The 23,678-nt window shown below is 38.3% G+C and overlaps 1 pseudogene; it reads right to left on the bottom strand.

Annotated features, from left to right (window-relative positions):
* Positions 1-10,479: 10,479 nt before the first annotated feature.
* On the bottom strand, positions 10,480-19,430 carry LOC110780482 (L-type lectin-domain containing receptor kinase IX.1-like; annotated as a pseudogene).
* Between the last annotated feature and the right edge of the window lie 4,248 nt (positions 19,431-23,678).

Consider the following 23,678-nt stretch of genomic DNA (forward strand, 5'->3'; position numbering starts at 1 on the left):
AAGCTTGTTTAGACAAAAGTTGGTTTAATTTGAATTAATTTCTAGGAAAACTAAGCTAACAATCTAACGAATTAACCAATATAAGGAAACGCTAGGAATCGGGGATAGGCTAGGGAATTGGGGAAAACGATCTAAACAATCCAGCAATCATGATGATGCAACGACTTGGTGCATAGGGGAATAGAATCGAATGATGTGCTCGCCACCTCTCGAATGGAGCACGCGAAGCATCTAATCTATAGAAGAGCTTTCGCCTAATCCTAAACTTAGACAACTTGCATATAGGAACCACTATTCACTTGTATAAAATAGGCTCACAATGTCTTGCCAAACCTAGACTATACATTCCAATCAAATCCAATCAATTAGTATTTGCAACTACTACTCAATTAGTCATGGATGTCCTATCACCAAATCAAATTTAATTACATCAATCAATCAACATTCAACCATCAATTTCCCCTAATTAAGCCCCTAGATTCTCCCCTATCCCTAACTAAAATCTACTCACTACACATGCTTGAAATTAGGAAATTGATGAATTCTAGGCAAGTAATCATGTAATTGATAGAGTAAAAGGAAGGAATCAAGAAGCTGGGAATTCAATTGCAAAATCAATTAAAGAATTGAGAATTAATAAAGCTAAAATCAAAGCAAAGAGGAATTCAAGAATTAAAGAAGAATTAAAGAAAAATAGCAAAATAGCAAGAACAAAGAACTAAGAAATTGAATTAAAATTGCAAGGAATTGAAAGAGTTGAAGAAATTACAACTTGAAGCTTCAAAACTATGGAGTTTCTCTCTCTAGAAATGCTGGAAAAAGTAATTGGAATTTCTAATTATGTGAATGTAAAAGTTAATGTTCTAAAATTAAAATGAAAAATCTATTTTTAAGTTTCCCCAAATAAAAGCTTTAATTCAAAAATCTGCAGCCCGCGTCGACGTTCGATCGCACATACCCTCCGTGCAATCGTACGGAGAAAGCTAATTTGAGCACACACTTGATCCTATGCGAGCAAACAAAGCAAAGATGGCCTCCTTCGTCATGTGCGACCGAACAAGAAATCTTGTGCGGTCGAATAAGCTTTTCTTGGCCAATTCTTCTAAGACTTCCAATGTGGTCGCACAAACAAGTTGTGTGGGCACACAAATATCTGTGCGGTCGAACGAAATCCTGTGCGGTCGAACGTCAAAATTGGGGACATTCTGTCTCTGAAATCGATTTTGTGCGATCGTTTAACAGAGCTCGATCGCACAAAGGGGCTCTTGTGCGATCGAACATAAAGTGTTGTTCGGTCGCACAAAGCTGCATCTTCCTTGAGTTCACCAGTTCATCACTGTTCGGGCGCACGAACTCCTGTTCGGTCGCACGTCCCCTGTTTTGGCTCCAATCTACTTGTTTTCCATCATATTTCACCATAATCACCTATAAAGCACAAGATGGAGAGAAACTTATAAAAATCATACGAAAAACTATAAAAACTATGAAAAAGCATAATAAACTAACATGAAATCCTAAGCTAAGAGCGACATAAATGTCGCTCATCAGTAACTCATTACTTCGGGTGATGAGGGAGAGAGAATGATCAAAAGATGAAAATCATAAGATTGTGTAATGGTATATCACGACTTTTTATTATTATCAACTTCAAATTTTCTTTTCCCCCAGGTTTTCATATTTAATGTTGGAAATATGTGACTTCTGTTTCTTGAGATACTCAATACGTAGTATTTGTTGTTTTTGCAGCTCGGCGTAATATTTGATTGTCCACTACTGAAGATCACAACTCAAGACCAAAAATATTAAATAACCAAGCACATCTACAACTAATAACCTTCAATAGATATTGTTTTACTTTTATGTAGCAAGAGAGGTCTTCCCTCTTAATCTCGATTATATAAGCCAAGAGGGGAGAGACATTTCGGTAACACCACTTTTGGTGTCCCCAATCAAAAAGACTATATTACCCTCTATTTCATAATTAAACCACAATCCTCTAACCTCAGTAAACCCAATCTCTCTCTCTCCTCAAAAAACCCTCCTTTAGGAAAAACTCAATCTCTCTCTCTCCTTCGCACTCAGCCGCATGGCTGATCCAAAACCCTAATTTACATCAGGTTTTTAACCTAAATTTCTGTCTTAAGTATTTGCTTAATTTTTCTGCAAATTAATGTGTTTTCGATCTCTCGAAGCTTAATTTCATCTTTAATGGCGGTTTTCCGACAATAATTTGACGGAGATCGAGTATGATGTAGCAACCAAGGTCGCAACCGTCGCAGCAGTTGTTCTCTCAAGGATTTTCGTCATAGAAGAACCGAGTTGACGTGAACCTCGCTGACAATAAGGCCGTTTTCTCTCTCCTCTTGATTTTCCTTGCTTAATTTCTCATATTATCTGGTGAAATATTACTTAGAAATTGATTGAAATTCTAGAAAGTTTTGAAATGATTTTATTATTCATTTCAAATTTCTGGTGAATTAATTTTTCGGTCGATCATCCTGTAATTAATTGCAAACACGGCTCCGGGTTTAAGGCCTTGAGATTTTAATTCCTTAATTGCAATTTTTACCTGTAAAATAGATCGAGAATGATAATGAAATACTTGATTGGTTTTGGTGAATTTTCAATTTTCATTTTGGATTGAATTTAATTATCAAGAGGGAAATTCAATCTCTATTCATTTAAAAAATGGGTGTTGAATTGAATTTGCAGAATAACAAGCAGTTGGTGTTTGGGGATGTGTATGGAGCTGTTTTGCTTCCCAAATAGGTTGAGCTTGAAAAAGCCCAGAATGTGGATCTTAAATAGAGATAAGTAAGGAGGGAAGGGACATTTCGGTAACACCACTTTTGGTGTCCCCAATCAAAAGGACTATATTACCCTCGATTTCATAATTAACCCACAATCCCATAACCTCAGTAAACCCAATCTCTCTCTCTCTCTCTCTCTCTCTCTCTCTCTCTCTCTCTCTCTCTCTCTCTCCTCAAAAACCCTCCTTTAGGAAAAACTCAATCTCTCTCTCTCCTCCGCACTCAGCCGCAGGGCTGATCCAAAACCCTAATTTACACCAGGTTTTTAACCTAAATTTCTGTCTTAAGTATTTGCTTAATTTTTCTGCAAATTAAAGTTTTTTTCGATCTCTTGAAACTTTATTTCTTCTTTAATGGCGGTTTTCCAACAATAATTTGACGGAGATCGAGTATGATGCAGCAACCAAGGTCGCAGCCGTCGCAGCAGTTGTTCTCTCAAGGATTTTCGTCACAGCAGAACCGAGTTGACGTGATCCTCGCTGACAATCAAGTCATTTTCTCTCTCCACTTGATTTACCTTGCTTAATTTCTCATATAATTGGGTGAATTGTTACTTAGAAATTGATTGAAATTCTGGAAAGTCTTGAAATGATTTTATTATTCCTTCTGGTATTTTTTAGGTCGATCCTCCTGTAATTAATTGCAAACACAACTCCGGGTTTGAGGCCTTGAGATTCTAATTCCTTAATTGCAACTTTTACATGTAAAATAGACCGAGAATGATAACGAAATACTTGATTGGTTTGTGTGAATTTTCAATTTTCATTTTGAATTGAATGTAATTATCAAGAGGGAAATTCAATCTCTATTTATTTATAAAATGGGTGTTGAATTGAATTTGAAGAATAACAAGCAGTTGGTGTTTGGGGATGTCTATGGAGCTGTTTTTCTTCCTTAACAGGTGGAACTTGAAAAAGCCCAGAATTTGGACATTAAATTCCAAGTTCCTGATGGTTGCAAATTGTTTCAAGTATAATTCGTAAGTTCAAGTGGAATGGTTTTTTTAGCTTTCAAATGTGCGTGATATATATATATATATATATATATATATATATATATATATATATATATATATATATATATATATATATATATATATATATATATATATATATATATATATATCGCGTGCATATAAGAATGGTAATTAAACAAGTCAACATGAATAGCAAACATGTAAATACGTGTATATTCACTATTTGATCTCCGTGCCATAAGCACAGCCCGTGCAGTGCGCACGGGCTAAAAGACTAGTTTTATTAAAAAGGAAAACAAAATTATCACTAAAACATGAATGCATTTTACGTTATATCGGGTACCATTTAATCAATTTTAATATAACTTTACATCCGACTTAATATATACTTCCTCCGATTCTTTATTGTTGCAACATACCCCTCTACACGGTATTTAAGAAAGTGGTACTTAAGTGGGGCCACAACCACTTTAGTCACATTATTTACTTTATCTTAGGTGTAAAATTGTAACTTTGGGTAAAAAATATTTCCATTTTAGGTGTGTTGCAACTATTGTAATATTTCCATTTTAGGGAAGTGTTGCAACTATATAGAGACGGAGGAAGTATTTCACACCGGGTTTAATTAAGAGTTTGTGATATAAGTCTGTATTAACACCCATAATTAATACAAGAGCATTATATTCCGATCACCTGATTCAAACACGAAAAATTATACAACACAAATCCGATCCATTTCCGATCCACATAATAAAATGTAAGTTATTATTGATAGGACCCTAGTAGTATATCAATTACCCACAAGGATCACCTCCAAGACAATCAACCAAACAATACAACTCCAATTCACCACAAATAATCCACCAAACAAATAACCTAACAATCAACCAATAATGAACAGCAACAATAATCAAATGCGGAAGAACAAAATGCAATCAACATCACACGAATTATACGTGGAAAACCCCTTCGATGTGAAGAGTAAAAAATACGGGACTTGTAAGGAGTCCACCCTTGCCACCTTCTCTTATTATGATAAAATTGAGGGAAAAGAACCCAAATCAGACATACAAAGGTTCACAACCCACCAACACTTTCATAGATAAGAGATCAACAATTAAGAGACAAGAGATGAAGAATATCACCAAAAACGTAGGTTCTGTCCAGCAGCGACCACGGACAAACCAGAGCTCAAAACGACGATCCAACCATTCAAAATGAGGCCCTATGTATCCTCAACAAGCTGACCAAAAATCTGCACGATCCAACCGTTCAATCTCCGGCAAACAGAAGTTTTCTGATGGCTGCCCTGAAAACTACAAACTCTCTCTTCTCTTTCTCTCCTCTCCTTTTTTGTGTGTGTTTAATCTGATTTCTCACACAGCTAACCTAACTCCCTTTAGGTCATGACTAAACATCAAAAAACACTCCAAGGCTTCTAACATAAGCCAACCCATTTAGCCCCAAATGGACTAAAACCATTACCCAATATTTTGGGCTCACAAACACAAGATAAATGACTTACTTGTGCAACAAGTGGACTGAACCCACAACAATCTCCCCCTCCAGCCCATCACGGGGAAGACACGATCATACAATGATCACTTGAACCTCATCCCGGCAAGCTTACTACAAAGCTCAACCTTGCTTCCGGGAACTACCTTTGTCAACATATCTGCACCATTCTTGTCGGTGTGGACTTTCTTCAGTTTCATTCTCTATTCTTCAATTACATCTCGCAACCAATGATATCTAATGTCAATGTGTTTGGTGCCAGCATGATACATCGAATTCTTGCTCAAATCCATAGCACTCTGACTATCACAGAACACTACATACTCCCCTTGCTTCAAACCCAACTCTTGAAGGAACCTCTTAAGCCAAAGCATCTCCTTGCTTGCTTCCACTGCTGCAATATACTCTGCCTCAATCGTGGACAAAGCTACACATTTTTGTAGCTTGGATTGCCATGAGATGGCTCCCCCTGAAAATGTAAACACATAACCTGAGGTAGATTTTCTATTATCAAGATCACCTGCCATGTCTGCATCAGTATAGCCTTCAAGTATAGGTTTGCCACCTCCATAACATAGACTCAATTTGGAGGTGCCCCGCAAGTATCTGAAGATCCACTTCACTGCTTCCCAGTGAGCCTTACCCGGATTGGATAAGAAGCGGCTCACCAAACCGACCGCATGTGCAATATCAAGTCTAGTACACACCATAGCATACATCAAAGAACCAACAGCAAAAGAGTAAGGAATGGATGACATAACTTCTTTCTCCTTCTCTGTTGTAGGACAAGCTCTCTTACTTAGCTTGAAGTGAGTAGCTAGTGGTGTACTAACAAGCTTAGCATGCTTCATATTGAACCTTTCAAGCACCCGTTCAATATACTTCTCCTGGGATAACCACAATTTCCTAGCTTTCCTGTCACGAGCAATCTCCATGCCTAAGATTTGCTTTGCAGGACCCAAGTCTTTCATGTCAAATGACTTGGAAAATGCTTTCTTCAAACTTTGAATCGTATCTGCATCTTATCCAACTATCAGCATATCATCTACATATAAAAGAAAGATGATGAAATTACCTTCAGGGAACTTTCTGAAATACACACAAGGATCGGCAGTAGTTCGTTTATAACCATTGCTTGTCATAAACGAATCAAATTTTTGGTACCACTGCCTTGGTGCCTGTTTGAGCCCATAAAGACTCTTCTTCAACTTGCAAACAAGTTTATCTTTCCCTTTTTCTTCAAAACCTTAAGGTTGCTCCATATAGATCTCTTCATGCAAGTCACCATGTAAAAATGCAGTTTTTACATCAAGTTGCTCCAACTCAAGATCAAGACTGGCTGCTAAACCCAACACAGTTATGATAGATGTCATTTTGACCACCGGAGAGAAGATCTCATCAAAATCAATGCCCTTTTTCTGGTTGCATCCCTTTACCACCAATCTGGCTTTGCACTTTACTATCTTCTCACCATCTTTCTTGTTCTTGAAAACCCATCTTTTTCTCAAGACTTTCTTGCCCTTGGGAGGCTTCACTAGCTCATAGGTGTCATTCTTTTCCAAGGAATCCATCTCCTCCTTCATTGCATCGAGCCACTGGTTTTTCTCATCATGAGACAACACCTCTTGATAGTTCTCTGGCTCTCCATCTTCACTAACTAGAATGAACTCTAAGCTTGGATACTTTGTTGAAGATTTACGCTCTCTAGTGGACCTTCGAACATGTGTATCCTCCACTTGAGGGGTAGGTTGCTCCCCCTGCTGATGAACCTCTTCATGAACCACTTCCTCATGTGCATCTTCCTCATGTATTTCTTCATCAGATGAAGACTCATCAAGATCATCAACATCATCAACATGATCTGGTACATTGTCATCAGGTTGTACCTCACCAACGTCATCATGTATATCATCAAGTACATCCTCAACATTCTCATTTGCTGGCTGAATAACAGGAGGAGTAGAAGTAGAGCCATTAGTAGTATCAAAAGACAAGTCTGAAGTAGAAGTGTACCTTGTACTCAGAAGATCTGCACCCTTCTCGTGCTCAAAGAATACTACATCTCTGCTTCTCACTACCTTCTTCTTCTCTGGATCGTAGAGTCTGAAAACATACTCTTCATCCCCATACCCAACAAACACACATGGATTGGATTTCGAATCAAGCTTTGACCTCTGCTCTTTAGGCACATGCATGTATGACTTGCTGCCAAAGACTCTCAAATGTGAATAAGTGGGATCACGTCCCTTCCATGCTCTCTCTGGAATGTCAAGACCAAGAGGAATCGATGGAGATCGATTAATCAAATACACAGCACATTGCACTGCTTCGGCCCAAAATGTCTCAGGAAGATCAGACATTCTAAGCATGCATCTCACCTTCTCAACAATGGTTCTGTTCATCCTCTCAGCAACTCCATTGTGTTGTGGTGTGCCGGGCACTGTCTTCTCATGTCTAATGCCATGTTGTGAGCAATAATACTTGAACTCATTAGAAGTATGCTCACCACCATTGTCAGATCGAAGACACTTCAACTTTCTTTCGGTCTCCCTTTCTACCATGGCATGAAACTTTCTGAAAATCTCGAACACTTGGCCTTTTGTCTTCAACATATACACCCAAGTTCTTCGAGTAGCATCATCAATGAAAGTGACAAAATATCTATTGTCACCAAGAGACTCCACCTCAATAGGACCACAAACATCGGAGTGAACTAACTCCAAATTTTCTTGCCTTCTGGTGGACTTCCTAGAAAAGGAAGCTCTATGTTGCTTACCTGCCAAACAATGATCACAAGGGTCAAGAGAAACTGATTTATCAACAAGAATAAGAGATTTACCTGCTAACAGTTTGATCCCCTTGTCACTCATATGCCCTAGCCTCCGATGCCACAAATTTGGAGAATTCTTTTCTTCAACTGCATTCAGCTCACCAGAACATACACTCAAGTATGTTTTATACAAAGAACAACACAACTCGCCACGAGCAACTGTCATCGAGCCCTTAGACAATTTCCACTTACCATCACCAAAGGTGTGTCGGTACCCTTCTAGATCAAGGACATTTGCAGACAACAAGTTAAGGCGTAAATCAGGAATATGGCGCACATTCTTCAATGTAAGCATGCACCCAACACTTGTCTTCACACGAATATCACCCAACCCAACAATGCTAGCTGAGCTCTTGTTTCCCATCTTCACACTACCAAAATCACCAGATTGATGGTCCGTGAAATACTCCCTTTTGGGAACACAATGATATGAAGCACCTGAATCTACAAGCCACTCTGTGTCTGAACTCCCTACATGATGACACTCACTAGTTGCACAAATCAAAGCGACATCATCTTCACTCTTAGAAGCGGTTGCTGCAGTATTTTTATCATCTCCCTGCTTTTGTGAGTCTTGCTTCTTACCTTGTTCTCTCTTCCAACGGTAGCAAAACTTTTTGATATGGCCAGGCTTGTTGCAGTAATGACATGTCCTGGTCTCTTTGTCTCTAGACTTGGACCTCCCCTTTGAGTTATCACGACCTTTGGGACCCTTACTCTTGCTTCTTCCACGATTCTCAACAACAAGAGCATGTGAATTATCAACTCCCATCTCCTTTCTTCTAATCTCTTCATTGAACATGCTTTCTTTGATGACATCCAAAGATAGAACACCTTCTGGAGCAGAGTTACTAATAGTCACAACCAAGGTTTCCCAACTATCTGGCAAAGAACTCAACAAGAACAAAGCCTGCAATTCATCATCAAGAACAATCTTCATAGTAGTCAGCTTGTTAATAATATCCTGAAAGTCACTCAAGTGTTCAGAAACAGACTTTCCACCTTTCAATTTCAAATTAACAAGTCTCTTGTTTAATGAAGCTTTGTTATGTGCGGTCTTCCTTTCATAAAGACCTTCTAATTTCTTCCACAAATCATATGGGTCAGACTCCTGAGACACATGGTTGAAAATGCTAATGTCAACCCACTGCCTAATAGTCCCCAAAGTTTTTCTCTTTAATTTTCCCCAATCTTTCTCTTCCATTTTTTCTGGTCTTTCAGGTTTAGAAATTGTGCCATCGGCTTTTGTGGTTGTTTCAATTGGATCATACAAATCTTTGCAATATAGAAAATCCTCCATCATCGGTCTCCAGATGGAATAATTGTTTGATGTCAATTTAACCATTGAACTACCTCCACTACTACTAGTAGACTCCATAACAATGATCAAATTAAACCCCGCTCTGATACCAACTGATAGGACCCTAGTAGTATATCAACTACCCACAAGGATCACATCAAAGACAATCAACCAAACAATACAACTCCAATTCACCAAAAATAACCTAACAATCAACCAATAATGGACAGCAACAATAATCAAATGCGGAAGAACAAAATGCAATCAACAACACACGAATTATACGTGAAAAACCCCTTCGATGTGAACAGTAAAAAGCACGGGACTTGTGAGGAGTCCACCCTTGTCACCTTCTCTTATTATGATAAAATTGATTGAAAAAGAACCCAAATCAGACATACAAAGGTTCACAACCCACCAACACTTTCATACATAAGAGATCAACAATTAAGAGACAAGAGATGAAGAATATCACCAAAAACGTAGGTTCTGTCCAGCAGCGACCACGGACAAACCAGAGCTCAAAACGACGATCCAACCATTCACAATGAGGCCCAATATATCCTTTACAAGCTGACCAAAAATCTGCACGATCCGACCGTTCAATATCCGGCAAACATAAGTTTTCTGACTGTTGTCCTGAAAACTACGAACTCTCTCTTTTCTTTCTCTCCTCTCCTTTTTTGTGTGTGTTTAATCTGATTTCTCACACAGCTAACCTAACTCCCTTTAGGTCATGACTAAACATCAAAAAACACTCCAAGACTTCTAACATAAGCCAACCCATTTAGCCACAAATGGACTAAAACCATTACCCAACATTTTAGGCTCACAAACACAAGATAAATGACTTACTTGTGCAACAAGTGGGCTGGACCCACAACAATTATCTACTGCGTATACAATATCCAGTTACATAAAACATTGTAAAATAATTCATAATTAATTTCAAACGACACCATGTACGTTTACAACTCCATGAACTAACAGATCATTAATCAAGGGACTTATATACTTGAATATGGAACATACATATAATTGAATAGATTTAACGACCAACTTCAAGGCTTGTAGTAAGCGATGGAGGGCCGCCGCTAGAGGCGGTATCCGACAATGGCAGCATTACAGGCACGTGATAAACCGGAACAGGCATCGTAGGTGGAAGACTAGGCAAAGTAGCCTCAAAGTTAAGAACTTGAATAACTTGTTTTATAGATGGCCTATAATTATAATCAGGATGAACACACCACAAACCAACAAGCATCAAACACTCTACTTGTGTAACATCAAATTCCTTACGAAGCCTTTGATCAATAGCCGAATGTTGTTCCCCATTCCCATAAAGATCCCACACCCATTGTATTAATCCCTTCATATTAATATTCCCTTCATCAATTAGATCCATTAATTTCCTTCCAGTAGCAATCTCTAAAACAACCACACCAAAACTGTATACATCTGATTCTTTACTAGCCTTTCGAGTACTCATGTATTCCGGTGCCATATACCCTAATGTCCCAGCTAAAGTTATAGTCTGTGATAAACGTCCATGTTCCATTACCGTTGCTAGTCCAAAATCCCCAAGCTTCACATTGAAATTCGAATCTAACATTATATTACTCGACTTTATGTCACGATGCACAACACATTGTTCCCACTCTTCGTGTAGGTAAAACAATCCAGAGGCTAATCCAATAGCTATTTTATACCTCACACCCCAATTCAGGGGAGCCTTTTTGTTACCAAATAAATGAGAATCTAAGCTACCATTTGGCATAAACTCGTAAACAAGTAGAAACTCACCTTCGTCATGACACCAACCAATAAGTTGTACGAGGTTTCAATGCCTTAACCTACTAATAATCTTAACCTCAGCAACATACTCTTTTTTCCCCTGTCTTGATCCTCTTAATATTTTTTTAACCGCGATTGGCATATCTGAGTCAATAAGGTAGCCCTTGTAAACACCTCCAAACCCCCCTTCTCCCAACTTTCGTCTGGTTGAGAAATTGTGTGTGGCTGATTCAAGCTCAAAGTATGAAAACCTTCTTGGACCAGCTCCTCTTTCGAGTTCATCATTGAATGATGTTTCCTCATCATTCAACAATTTCTCCTTCTTCCTCTTTCGGCATAGAAAAAACACTATAACAATAATACCTCCCAAAACAACAAAGAAAACACATGATGACACAGTAATAATAATCATACGATCATTGTTGTTAGTAGTTGAGTCCATACTAGAAAAGAACTCCCAAGATTCCACAATGTGTCGCTCTGTGCTTACCCCTGTCGCAGCTGAAAAACCTATGTTCACCCATTCAGGGATGACTTTCTTAAGATCAATTTGTAAAGATAGACTTACATTTTTATTATTAAAACTTGGATCATTCTTGTAAGACCATAAGACTCTCATAATCTCAGTAGTCGCATTGTAAATGACCCAAACATCGGCTGAATCTCCACTATGCTCGCTTGCATTCCAACGTTTTTTTACAGAAGATTTCATGGAGTTGACGTTGATACCTACATGCTCATAAGCAGGGTCATATTGATTATCATTGGCAAACGAATCAAACTCAACCACGATCATTTGATTATTATTATTATTATTATTATTATTATTATTACTTGAGGAGGAACTATATGTTGAAGTGTTAAAAAGGCCTAGAAAGCTTGCTCCTGAGTTTAGTGGGATTTCAAAACCAACAGGAGCAATGAAAAATGTGAACCCATGCCTATATTTAGGTGCCTTCTGGTTTAAAGTGTCAATGACAAAGGTGAAATGGGTTGAAAAGTTGGAGTTTTTACCTGAACTTTTATCCCAAAGGCGAACCTTGTCACCATAGGTAATTAGACCAACACGATACTTTAGTTTTTCGTTGGTTAACTCTATGGTCCCAACTCTCCCACGGACATATGAGGCATCTCCCTGATAATTTATTTTGGAATTCGGCTCAAAGGTAGGAAAGTTGAAGGTTGTAATCGAGTTAACAACCCGAAAGAGAGAAAATGGTGGAAGGGAAAAGAGAGTCAAGTATATAAAAATAACTCAAAACAATGTTAGGGAGTATACAAAAGATGTAATCATTCTTTGTATGTACTTGGTTAATGAACAATGAGTTATACTAGTTTCGAATTCGGAGGGCGGAGTTGCTCAAAGGGAAATACAATAGCAACGTACAACAACGAAGAATTCGTTCGTGGAAACAACCATCTACATCTCTCTACACTATTATTATTGTTGTTTTGGGATGATTTGAAACGGTCGTACCGAGTACTTGCGCGTAAAATATTATTTTGGTGATGAAATTGCAACGAAAAACAACAATAACAAAGAGAATTTGACGTAGGATTAATCTTAAGATTCTTTCTGTAAACTAAAGGAAATAGTGCCCTTGGTCCAAGTATGCATTTAATGTTAAGTCTAATAAATGCGGTTCAGTATTAATTAAACAAGTTAATAATTCAGTGAGATCAAGTGAGCTGAATGCCTAGCTAGAGGCCGCTTCAGTTCAAGTGGAATTAATGATATTAATCCACAGCTTACTCTTGACTGAACCCGTAGGGTCACACAAATAGTACGTAAACGGATCAAGTATTTAATGGCATTAAATACTCCATCTATGGATATTCGAAATCGACGGGAGCTGAGATCGTCACAAGCAAGAAATGAATACTCCGGAAACGATGATATTGCCGGAAAAGGAAATATGGATCGTATCGGAAATATAAATATTATCCAAGTCGTAGATGTTGCCGGAAACGGAAACATGGTACGTACCGGAATATATTATTGGAAATGGAAATATTACCGGAATCGGAAATATTGCCGGAAACGGAAATATTGTCAGAATCGGAAATATTATCGAAATCGGAAAATAATTCCGGAAACGGAAATATTAAATATTTGTTCGAAACGGAAATTAATTCCGGAATCGGAAATATTAAATATTGTTCGTATCGGAAATAAATTCCGAAATCAGGAATTTAATCGGAAGCGTATCGTACGAATTAGCATCGGACGAGGCTTGCTAGACGAAGGCCCAGCACGAAGCCAGGCCGTCGCCCAGCAAACCACACGCAACAAACACACGCCAAGCTCGACCAGGCCCAGCGCAAGGCCAGGCCCAGCCAAGCCTTGGCGCGCGCGCATAATGGGTTGCGGGCAAAGGGGTTGTGCGTCGTGCGTGGGCCGCGAGGCTTGCGCATGGGCGTGCGGCTCGTGCGTGCGTAAGTGTTTGTGTTCCTGTATGAATCCTAAACCTATCGGGATTCTACATATTGATTAAATCCTAATCCTAACAAGATTATATTTATTATTTAGAGTTCAAGTTGGATTCTAATTAATAAATCCAAATCCTAGTAGGATTGTAATTCCTTTTCCATACCTCTATAAATAGGAGCCTAGGGTCATAATTTATAGATACAATTGAAGTATTCAAAGGGTAAGTTTTTGAAAGAAAAATTCAGCCATACACTTGCACTAACCTAGCCGAAAATCCTAGCACCTTAAGGACGATTCTAGTTGGTCAATCTGGAGGCGGATCCGGACGTACTGTGGACTATCTACGGAGGGACGACACTTGGAGTCCTAAAGACTTGTTCTTGTTCGGTTCGGGCGCAGCTAGGGAGGGCACGCAACAAAGTGTATGCATCTAAACTATGCTAAATGATTATGTGTAAATAATATGCTTTCCTGGCTTTATGGTTTTTCCGCATGATTTATGTTTTGTCGTATGAATCATAACCTAACAGTGGTATCACGAGCCTCTTATTATTTTCATAATCTAAATTGCATAACATGGTTAAATTTCACAAATTTGCAAGGAATTAAAAGGGGTGGCTTTTAAAGAATAGACATCTCTTAGAAGACTTTACAAGTGCTTCAAGGAGAACAAAATATTCAAAGGACTTTCAAGTGGCTATTGATATTCTATTGTTTAAAGTTCTATACCCAAGTAGGCATAGAGTTCAAGTCACTGAAACTATGAGATTCTTGTATTAGATAGTAAAGAAACATGGAGTTCAGGTCACTAAAGCTATGCGATTCTTCTATTAGATAGTGAAGAAACCTACAACTTGCAGTCAAACTATTATCATGTAGATTAATGAGTTTGTGACCTGTAAGAAAGCTATGACGAAACCCAGATTCCCTAAAATGGTTAGAGGCCATATATAGACTCAAATGTTTTAAATGGTTAGAGGCCATAAAACATACTCAATGTTTTGTTGACAAAATTGAAATTTTGTTGATTTGCAAGAATAGTTTCACACCTATTGGTTGCAAGTTTGTTTTAAGGATAAAAACCATCAAACATGAAATTGTGTTCACACACAAAGCTAGATTAGTTGCTAAAGGTTACAAGCAAATTCATGGTGTGGATTGTGTTGAAACCTCATGCAAAATCGTAATGCTTAAGTCTATAATTCAAGCAATGATTGCATATTGGTACATATGGCAATTGGATGACAAAACATCTTCCTCGGTCAAATGTTGGAAGAAACTATGTACATGGCATGTTATAGGATTTGTGGATCCAAATAATGCTTGAAATGAATGCTAACTTATAAAATCTAAGTACAGATTTAAGCAAGCAAATTGGGAATTGGAACTGTATTTTAGTGAAGCTAATAAGTATTTTAGTTTCATAAAAGGTACACAATTCTTATAGATATATAAGAAGTTTAGTGGGAGTACGTAAAACTTAATTGGTCCTATGTGTATCACACACATATCTCTCTATTGTGAAATAACATTCAAATGCTAATGACTTAGATTTGAAATTATTCATCAATGATGGACCATGGCGAAACTTAGTACATACTGGGTATTAAGATCCATTTACAAAGATCTTATAATATTGTTTTGGATTAAGTAATGGAATTTACTAAATCAAACATGAAATACTCCATTGGAGATATTCGACCCATGTGAATAAATCTAAGTAATGAATGTTTGAACTATGTATAAGCATTTACTAAGTTAAACATCAAAGGATCTAAGTGAGATTCTTACCTATATTGTATGTCAAAAGAATTTGGCTGGAATTAGTATCTACTGAAACTATATGAGCTAAAAGCTACATGAATAGAATTCAATTGAGAATTATTCTGCAAAAGAATTTATCATGTATGATATAATATGAGGATCGCCAAAAACGTATCGTATGACTTTAGGCATGACGAACATATACCAATCTCTATTGATCTAAGTGAAGATCAACTAGATTGAGATCAGGAATACTTATGGTACTTGAAAAGGTACATAGGAATAGTTCTTGATTCAAGGAAATAAAGATATGCTAAATATTGATGCTACACGGATAAACACCGGTAAAGGATCAAGCAAGATCCCTTTGGAGTTAACCGTTGGCAAGGACGAGCCATAGAGCATCGTGTTTTGAAATGGCAACATGGATCGGAGACCATGAGTTGTTGCGTGGGAAATTAAATATTAATTTCTATGTTCTAAGATACAGCTGGAAAGTCTTCCACAAATCTGTGAACTGCTTGGATAAGTATATCCAAACAAAGCATCACTAGCAACCTAAACAGTTGAAGTAAAAGTACTTATTGCCTAAGAAGCAATAAAACAGAGTTGTTTATATGAGTTCTTCATTGAACTTGGGAAGATCACATGTTTGTTGACTTAATGGTTCTTCATTGCAAAATGCGTAGAACCACTATTGTAGCAAGAAAGACTAGATCACAAAATAAACATACTCAAAAGATCTTATCATCTATCTCGAAGAACATTCGATGAAAAGGATATTAAGATTGGCAAAACATGATAACTAAACCTATGCAACAAGTGAGAAACAACACTCACATTGTGGCACTGGAAATCAAGCATACCTTTGAATTCCATGAACTGTTTTAAAGATGGGTTTGAGGCCCATGGTTGTAAAACATTGGGGTTGAACATTTATCATATATGAAATGTATTTTCATATTCCATTTAATCTTGGTTTAGTATTAAATGATGAGTCCCTTCAATTTGACGATATATTCAAGATAGACTGTCAGGACCAGTCCTGTGACTAAGAAATGTCTATCAAGTGAACTTGAATGTCAAAAGTTGAAAATGGTCCCTGGTCGGAGTTTTCTATAAAATTGGACGCATAGAAAACGTTAGACGACTAGAATGCAAGATGACTAGTAATTCTGTTTCTTGAACTATGTGGACATGGCAATGTCATAATCATTTGCATAGATACTTACTTTGGGAAGACTAGTATCGGACAGACCTATGAAACTTTACTGTAAGAGATGAAAATCTGTCATAAGTAAATTTCATTAAAATTATTAGACACTAAATCCTCAATACCTGAGTGATTTGAGATTACTTGTTTGAGAACTGGTTGCTTTGACGTTGACCAACCGTCGCACCGTAAAAGGAGGCTATAAAGGCAACGCTCAGGTAATCACCTATCAAACGAAGTCTAATCTCAAGATCGCAAGATTGGGATTGTCCTCCCATAAATCGGGATGAGATGCTTAAAAGTTGTACAAGGCCACTCGTAGAGCTAGAAACTGTAAAATGCATGGCCGTGCTCGAATGAATCATAGGCTATGATTATCTGTTTATTTGATCAGTTGAACTCTGAAACCGAGAAACACCTCTGGACATAATAAGGATGACAGCTCTTGCCTTATGTTCAAGAGCACGCATCGAGTGACAAAGGAATTAGGTAAATGCACACTTGTCCCTAAGGACAAGTGGGAGACTGAAGGAAATAGTGCCCTTGGTCCAAGTATGCATTTAATCTTAAGTCTAATAAATGCGGTTCAGTATTAATTAAACAAGTTAATAATTCAGTGAGATCAAGTGAGCTGAATGCCTAGCTAGAGGCCGCTTCAGTTCAAGTGGAATTAATGATATTAATCCACAGCTTACTCTTGACTAAACCCGTAGGGTCACACAAATAGTACGTAAACGGATCAAGTATTTAATGGCATTAAATACTCCATCTATGGATGTTCGGAATCGACGAATCTTGGTTTCAGTGGGAGCTGAGATCGTCACAAGCAAGAAATGAATACTCCGGAAACGATGATATTGCCGGAAACGGAAATATGGATCGTATCGGAAATATAAATATTATCCAAGTCGTAGATGTTGCCGGAAACGGAAACATGGTACGTATCGGAAAATATTATTGGAAATGGAAATATTACCGGAATCGGAAATATTGCCGGAAACGGAAATATTGTCAGAATCGGAAATATTATCGAAATCGGAAAATAATTCCGGAAACGGAAATATTAAATATTTGTTCGAAACGGAAGTTAATTCCGGAATCGGAAATATTAAATATTGTTCGTATCGGAAATAAATTCCGAAATCGGGAATTTAATCGGAAGCGTATCGTACGAATTAGCATCGGACGAGGCTTGCTAGACGAAGGCCCAGCACGAAGCCAGGCCGTCGCCCAGCAAGCCACACGCAACAAACACACGCCAAGCTCGACCAGGACCAGCGCAAGGCCAGGCCCAGCCAAGCCTTGGCGCGCGCGCATAATGGGCTGCGGGCAAAGGGGTTGTGCGTTGTGCGTGCGCCGCGAGGCTTGCGCATGGGCGTGCGGCTCGTGCGTGCGTAAGTGTTTGTGTTCCTGTATGAATCCTAAACCTATCGGGATTCTACATATTGATTAAATCCTAATCCTAATAAGATTATATTTATTATTTAGAGTTCAAGTTGGATTCTAATTAATAAATCCAAATCCTAGTAGGATTATAATTCCTTTTCCATACCTCTATAAATAGGAGCCTAGGGTCATAATTTATAGATACAATTGAAGTATTCAAAGGGTAAGTTTTTGAAAGAAAAATTCATCCATACACTTGCACTAACCTAGCCGAAAATCCTAGCACCTTAAGGGCGATTCTAGTTGGTCAATCTTGAGGCGGATCCGGACGTACTGTGGACTATCTACGGAGGTACGACACTTGGAGTCCTAAAAACTTGTTCTTGTTCGGTTCGGGCGCAGCTAGGGAGGGCACGCAACAAAGTGTATGCATCTAAACTATGCTAAATGATTATGTGTAAATAATATGCTTTCCTGGCTTTATGGTTTTTCCGCATGATTTATGTTTTATCGTATGAATCATAACCTAACATAAACAACATTGGACAAAAATTAACTTTGTCAAAATCGAAGTAGTATATAATTCGTAGTGTCAAATCAAAACAACAAAAAATAATACGAAGTAGCATTTAAATTCATGGGTTCAACATTTTGTTGTACAACGTGGTGAACACTTAACGATCGATCCATATTATCCATGAATTTAATTAGATAATTTAGCTAGTAATAGTATACATAAATTTCTTGTCAACTCAAATTCAGGAAAGATCTTGTCAACTTATCGAGAAAATATATAAAATTTAACTAGGAGAAACATGGTCTTCTTGTCCTCTAAAGTCAAAGAACCTTCGTTCTTTTCTTGAATTATCATCTTGTTTTCAAGAAAATCAATGTGTACGTATTCCAGAGCCACGACCTATTTAGAGTCTTGTCACTTTGAGGTCCGGAATCGAATCCTATCCATGACAACCTCGAAATTACAAGTTCATGTCCTTAGTCCTTAAACAATTATAGTTATAATTAATTGAATTTTATTGACACCACACTTAGTCTCTCACCAATGAGGTCTTGACCTAATGAGAAAGATTGAAAACTTATGTATGTTGATACGTTATCACTTATCACAGGTGTACGAGGATATATGCGACCTACCAGACCATCTTGCTCATAGCAGAGCAAGTCGGCATCAAAGCGAATCCTCTAACAGAACAACCACAAGATAATTAGCAAAAGTAATACAATGCATAAAGAACCACGCAGGACGAGAGGTCTGCGGGGTAAGGTCCTGATAGACGACAATTGAGAGGTTTCGTTAACCAAAAGGACAAATGACAAGTACATCGCCAGCGTACACGCGGCAGCATCCGAATAGGCGAAAAGTACGCCTATAAATATCGTCCTCCCCATTCATTTGCGAACACGTTCAACTCAAGTACAATCCTCAGCCCTATTAACTTTCTCTCTCTAAGAATATAAATCTAATTGCTGACTTAGGCATCGCAGGGGGTTTCCTCGGTTAAACACCCGAGGTTAGCTTACGTTTGTTTAGCCTAACAGGACAAGACCTTCACTCAAGACGTCAACCCATTTCCGGACTCGGAACAAGTGGCGCTAGAAGGAGGGGGACCTCTTAGACCTTACCCTCTAAAACACCCAGCCCCCACACAATGACGGAGTCAAGTGAGCCAATAATCCAACAAATAGAACCACCTACCTCCAAAAACAATCAAAGACCCACCGCAAAACCCCAATTCGGCATGCCTCAAAGTGTCGAACAGCCAAAAGAAACACCACAGCCCAGAACCACAACAACCCTTAGTCAGATTGTTCAAGTTCCAATTGTTGCCTCGTTAGCACGTCTGGGAGCTCAGTTCTCGCCAGACCAGATGCGTACAGCTTTTGAAGTTCTAACTTTCCTAACTCAAACCACCCCTCAGACACAGGCCATAAGGCCGCCGCCAGAGGCAGAAGTCGAGCAAAGAAGGAAGCGCCCCAGGCCTCAGAACAACCCACGTGTTTGGAGAAGAAATTTGCAGCGAGACATGGACGACACAGACTATCAGGAATATGAGGCAGAGAGTACCACACCTAGAAGAGCTCGACCCAGGACAGGGACAGAGCAGGGACCCAGCCCAATGCACCACTCCATATCAGGTATTCCGAACCCCATTCGAGCTATAGTTAAACCTGATAATTCTCCTTTTTGCGATGAAATCCTCTCTGAAAAAATGGAAAAGATAAAAATGCCCACATGCAAGTATTCTGGGAAGACAGATACAATTAACCATTTACAGCTTTTGGGGGGCACATGATGTTGTATACCAACACAGATTCCATGTGGTGTAAGGTATACCCTTCCACACTTGAGGGGATAGCATATAGTTGGTTCGACAAGATACCCAAGGGGGCGATAACATCTTTCCGGCAATTAGCCATTTTTTTCGCGCCCAATATGTGGCAAACATTGCCAGGGAGAGGATGACAGGATAGGTGATGTCAGTTGTTCAAGGGTCGAGGAGTCTTTAAGAGACTATATTTCTAGGTTCAACATGGAGGCATCGAACATACCCAAATTACAGCAGGAGGTGGCAGTTCTGGCGATGATGTCTAGCCTCCGAGATGGAGAATTCAAGAGTTATTTGGGTAGAAAGTTATTCACGACCCTGGCGTAAAAAACTAGGAAAAGCAAATGGGTTCATAAAGAGCGAAGAAATTGGCAAGGCAACCTCTCGAAAGTATGTGGCAAGTGAGAATAACCATACTGGTCAGAACAGAAAAGAACTATACAGAAAGGAGTACACAGACAGAAGGGATAACCACCAGTCTAACAAAAAGAGTGGGGTGGACCGAAAAAAAACAGGGGTAGTGAATTCAGAGCTGAAAGGAGAGGTAAATTCAATTAATACACTCCTTTGATTGCATCCAGAACACAAATTTGTGCATCCAGAACACAAAAGTGGCAGAGGCCACCTAAGATGTACAACAAATACAGAGACCCAAACAAATATTGTGATTTTCATATGGACCATGGTCTTCTCACAGAGGAGTGCCCCCACCTCAAGGACAACATTGAGGGCCTGATCCAAAGAGGATATTTAACGCAGTTCAAAGCAAAAATCTCATATAGCAGAATGTATGAGAATAAGGATAATGATGGTAAGGTTGAAAGTAAGAAGGTGGATTACAGGCAAAACCAGTCAGCGGACCAGAAAAGGTCATGGGATATACTGGTCATACTAGGGGGACCAGTTTATGCTGGGACCACGGCTAATGGTGCCAAGGCTAGCGTGAACGAGTTCATGCACCAGGTTAACTACCACAACGCAGGCAAATGGCCTGCTCCTCCAAAGATCCCACAGTGTACCTTCACAAAGGATGATTGCAAAGGCATAATCTACCCCCATGATGACCCCATGGTATTATCCCTGAATGTCGCTAACAGGAAAATCCACCGTATTCTGATAGATGGAGGTAGCTCTACGAATATCTTGTTCTGGCCAGACATATAAAACCGGTTAATTACCCAATAATTAGCTTCGCGGGGGCGTTAGTGATACCAGAAGGGATAGTAAGTCTACCAATGCAGGTGTGGCAAGGAAAGGATATCAAATGTGTCATGGAAGATTTCATGATAGTAAAGGTCCCTGCAGCTTACAATGCCATCTTGGGCAGGCCATTCATTCACGATGCAGGAGCCGTAGTCTCCACTTATCACCTCACAATGGTGTATACCACAAATGATAATCGTTCGGCTAAAATCACAGGAAGCCAAGAGCAAGCCAAGAAGTGTTACCACATGTACAGCACTAAAATATCCTCCCAGACCGCCACCCTTGGCAGAAGCAGAACTACCCCAATCCAGAAAGCGAAAAAGAGCAGAGCGTAAAAGAGATACACTGTTGAATATGGAAAACTTTGACTTTGCAAGGGAAGCTTGGGGGAGTTAACTTTGAATCCTTAGATGATGTTTATGGACGTGAAACTCACCTGTATGGGATTAAAGTAAGAGAGTTTGATGGAAATTCTGGTGAAAAGAGGAAGGGAAATGGAAACTTCCAAGGGAATGAGAAGAAACCTAAGCTGGATGGGGATTTTAACCATGGAAAGAGGGAAGGGAATTTTAACCAAAATAGGGAAGAGAATCGAAATTTCAACCAAAAATGGAAGGAAAATTATGAAAATGGAAGTAAGGGGAACGAGGATTAGCCTAAAAGGAACTACTTTTGCAAAAAGTGTGAGAATAACCATCCAGGAAAGGATTGTGAGGGAAACCTAGTTACTTGTTATTTCTGTAAGAAGCAAGGGCATCGTGAGTTTGAATGCTACAAGAAAGCATTTGGGGAATCAACATATAACCTAGGCCAGAATGGAAAAAATTCACATTCAAGTCAACAAGGATCGATTAAGCCAACAGGATGGAATCAACAACACCAAACCTGGAGGTGGGAATAACGCCACCCAATTGAAGGGACAATTGTTCGTTATGAATCATCGTGAAGCTGATAACGCGTATGAAGTAGAAGCTGGTACTTTTTCTATTTATGATCTACTTGCTAGCTAAACTTTATTCTAAAAGTAGGGCATCACATTCATTCATTCCAAGAGTTTTAGTATTCAAAAACTTAATAGGCGAGTTACTGGGTCGTAACTTTCATTTTGAAAGGAGTAGAATGTGATAGAATTTCGCGCGCTTTTACCATATTTTAACATATTTTTGGAAATTTTTGAAAATTTTGGTCTATTTTATGCATATGCATTAGCATCTTCTTCTTTTTAAAAGAATCGAAAAAGTTGAGATATTTCCATTTTCGAAATATAGTGTGGTATTTTGTCCTAAGTTTCGGGACGAAACTTATTTTAAGGGGCGTACACTGTAATACCCCATATTTTTAGGCATTTTATTAATCATTTTATGCTTTCTTTTAATATATTTTTGATATTAAATTATTTTGGAGGGAAAAATATTCAAATATTTTGGAGGAAAAATATTCAAATGTCTTTGAGGAATATTATTTACAAAAACAAGTTTAATTTATTATTTTTGTATTTTATTAAACTAATTAGATTTGATATATATTCCTAATTCTATTAGGAATCAATTTTGGAGAAAAAGAGTTTTAATCAACTTAAAATTATTTTATAAATCCGAAAATTATGTTTAGTATTTTATAAAATCAGTTTTATAAAATAAGATATTTATGAGAATATATTTCAGATTTTATTTTGGAAAAATAAGATAATTCTATTTAAAATTGGATTTTTAAGAGTTTTAACAATTCAAAATCCAGAAAAACCGAGTACTTCAAGATAAATTCTGAAATTTTCAGGACAATTCCCAAATACTTATTTAAGCCTCTGTATAAAATTTCGTAATTTTATCTTTCGTATTTCTATTTAAAACAAATGTTACTCTAAATCGAAAACCACCACAATTATGACTAGATTCAGAATCCTACCCTAACTTAAACACCAACTCCGAATCTACCTATTAGGGTTCAATTCTGACCCTAACTCTAATCCTACAACTATAAATACCCCCTCCCTCATTCATTATTATTCAAATCAAAAGTTGAGAGCGAGTTTTCCCAAACACGCTCTTAAACTTCTTCTCCCTCTTTGGCTCTAAACCTTCTTACCTAAAACCCTTATACCACCACCG

Source organism: Spinacia oleracea, chromosome 6, assembly GCF_020520425.1.
Source record: "Spinacia oleracea cultivar Varoflay chromosome 6, BTI_SOV_V1, whole genome shotgun sequence".
Classification (NCBI taxonomy): Eukaryota; Viridiplantae; Streptophyta; class Magnoliopsida; order Caryophyllales; family Amaranthaceae; genus Spinacia; species Spinacia oleracea.